This window comes from Paramisgurnus dabryanus, chromosome 14, assembly GCF_030506205.2.
Source record: "Paramisgurnus dabryanus chromosome 14, PD_genome_1.1, whole genome shotgun sequence".
NCBI classification, from domain to species: domain Eukaryota; kingdom Metazoa; phylum Chordata; class Actinopteri; order Cypriniformes; family Cobitidae; genus Paramisgurnus; species Paramisgurnus dabryanus.
This window is the reverse complement of record NC_133350.1, coordinates 32,664,674-32,667,173: the sequence shown is the minus strand read 5'-3', so window position 1 is coordinate 32,667,173 and position 2,500 is coordinate 32,664,674. Positions and strand designations below refer to the sequence as shown.

General features: G+C 46.7%; 4 non-coding genes across 4 annotated transcripts; all 4 read right to left on the bottom strand.

Moving 5' to 3' along the window:
* Positions 1-440: 440 nt before the first annotated feature.
* On the bottom strand, positions 441-581 carry LOC135747384 (U4 spliceosomal RNA). The gene has a single exon (XR_010531889.1). It is a non-coding gene; the product is annotated as a U4 spliceosomal RNA (small nuclear RNA).
* Positions 582-1,670: 1,089 nt separating this feature from the next.
* trnah-gug (transfer RNA histidin (anticodon GUG)) lies at positions 1,671-1,742 on the bottom strand. Its single transcript has one exon. It is a non-coding gene; the product is annotated as a tRNA-His (tRNA).
* A 200-nt stretch (positions 1,743-1,942) lies between these two features.
* Positions 1,943-2,024, bottom strand: trnas-aga (transfer RNA serine (anticodon AGA)). The gene has a single exon. It is a non-coding gene; the product is annotated as a tRNA-Ser (tRNA).
* A 105-nt stretch (positions 2,025-2,129) lies between these two features.
* trnak-uuu (transfer RNA lysine (anticodon UUU)) lies at positions 2,130-2,202 on the bottom strand. Its single transcript has one exon. It is a non-coding gene; the product is annotated as a tRNA-Lys (tRNA).
* Between the last annotated feature and the right edge of the window lie 298 nt (positions 2,203-2,500).

Sequence of the window (2,500 nt, the reverse complement as noted above, 5' to 3'; positions counted from 1 at the left end):
AGTATGTAAGAGCTCTTTAAGTGGAGTAGTCTTGCTTCAGCTTGAGACACTCTTCTCTTGGGGAAAAAGCAGTTGTCCTCCAAAACGTCATCAGAGAGGCAGCGTTACTAAGCTAGAGTAAGTGTAGGTGTGTCTGCGTAACATGATGAACTGACTCTCCAGTTGCACGAGATAAAGCACATGTGACAAAAACGTGATCCTTCCTGTGAAAAGCCAGCTAAATATTTTTTTGTTATTTGCTCATTTCTCCATAAAATCATCACACATGACGTAAAGAACACTCTGTAAAACGCAATCTTGATATCTTCAACGTCCACTGCCTCATCAAAGCTTGAAATGAATGTGACACCAACTATTGGGATGAACCTGCGATACCCCTGATCTCATTACGAGCAACCCCAAAACAAGGGGACATCTTTCTTTTCCAACGACTTTGTAAGTCTCTTAAGAGACTGGCAAAAATTGCCAAAGCTGACTGTATTTCAAGTCATCCTGGCGGGGTATTGGGTAAAGTTTTCAACCAGCAATGATCACGCCTCGGGTAAACCTCATAGGCTACGATATTGCCTCTGCGAAAGAATGACAGCAAAGGTCACGACCTCTCCTGTGCACATTCACGGACGCTGGACGACATGGTGGTAATCACCATGAGAACTGAGATTAGACTTCAGGTACAAATTTTAGAGCATGTTTTTTGTTTTTGTCGAAAGTATATTGAGGAAAGGGTAAACACTGCAGAGGGCAATTAGGCAAGTGGGAATTGTTGACTTGAACCCTGAGAATATAATCTGTTACGGCTTGGAGAGTTTATTTCATTATTTAAAGATAACAGGATTGACTAAGAGAATGTAGGGGTTTTTTTTGTGGGGAAAACTCTGCTTCACACTCCAACACAGTAGGTGGCAATAATGCACCTTAAAGTTGGTGCTACCCGCCATTAAACAGAGAAGATGAAGAAAAAGAAGACGAAGAAGAAGGTACTGCTTTGCTGTATGTTGTGCCTTTTCGGCAGGTAAGAGATCTTTACGAGAAGTTTATTTATTTTTCGCTTTCTATTAAGAAAAGCATAAGTGCAAAAACCTGTTTAAATTAATTAAGGACAACAATCTGGGGCAGGGAATTATGGAAATTGTGAAAAGAAAGGGGTGGGGCCTTAATCCTTAACCTCTCAGAACATGGCTCAGGTAAGGATCAACAGGATTAGCCACAATGCACATCCATTCAAAACAACAACCTGTTCCAGCTCTTCTTTGGTCTCATGTTGTACGCGCTGTATATGGTCAAAATGACAATGGAAGCGCATCACTCCACAACAGGGCTGCTTGTTTAACACACACAGGAGAAACTACAAAAGGCTGCTTAGTTTTCCCTTCGCATATCCCACGGTAACAACTTGAGCTTCAGAAATACAACACCTCGTGAGCTGGAACGTCCAACAAGAGAACGTCCGGGAAGCAAACGCTCGTAGTCGGCAGGGTTTGAACGTGCGTGGGGAGACCCCAACAGCTTTCGAGTCAATCGCCTTAAGAAGACGGCCACAACGAGTCGTCGGGGTGAACCATCTGGGCTTGGTGTGTGCCGAAAAGAACTTGTAAGAAGAGGTTAAGTTTTTACAGAATGGGTTGAGCAGCTGATCACAAACGGTAAGCCACCCATCTTCCTGAATGGACTGCCGTGACCCGGATTCGAACCAGGGTTGCTGCGGCCACAACGCAGAGTACTAACCACTATACGATCACGGCATGCCACCAGGCTCCACCAGAACGCGCCTGCAGGTCTGCCTTAGTGTGTCGGCCGGAAGGCGCTTGGCATTGATTTTCCTAAGTCTCAATCAACTTTTTGTTTACGTTCATCGGCAAAACTTAAACGAAATGCCTCTTAAAGTCCAATCCATCATCGAGTCCGAAAGCTGACCCGAAAGCCAAAGGAAAACGCCCGCAGACGTAGTCGGCAGGATTCTAACCTGCGCGGGGAGACCCCAATGGATTTCTAGTCCATCGCCTTAACCACTCGGCCACGACTACATGCTGTCAGGTGGGTGATATGTTTAACTCTCGCCATTCCCAGCGAAACGGAGCTCTTCACACAGCGGCACAAAATCCGATATAGAATCTTATGAGAACAGTCATCGCCCGAACAGGGACTTGAACCCTGGACCCTCAGATTAAAAGTCTGATGCTCTACGGACTGAGCTATCCGGGCTCAGGTCTCAGCTCCAGAGCTTCTCAGCTCCAGAGCTTCTCAGCTCCAGAGCTTCTCAGCTCCAGAGCTTCTCAGCTCCAGAGCTTCTCAGCTCCAGAGCTTCTCAGCTCCAGAGCTTCTCAGCTCCAGAGCTTCTCAGCTCCAGAGCTTCTCAGCTCCAGAGCTTCTCAGCTCCAGAGCTTCTCAGCTCCAGAGCTTCTCAGCTCCAGAGCTTCTCAGCTCCAGAGCTTCTCAGCTCCAGAGCTTCTCAGCTCCAGAGCTTCTCAGCTCCAGAGCTTCTCAGCTCCAGAGCTTCTCA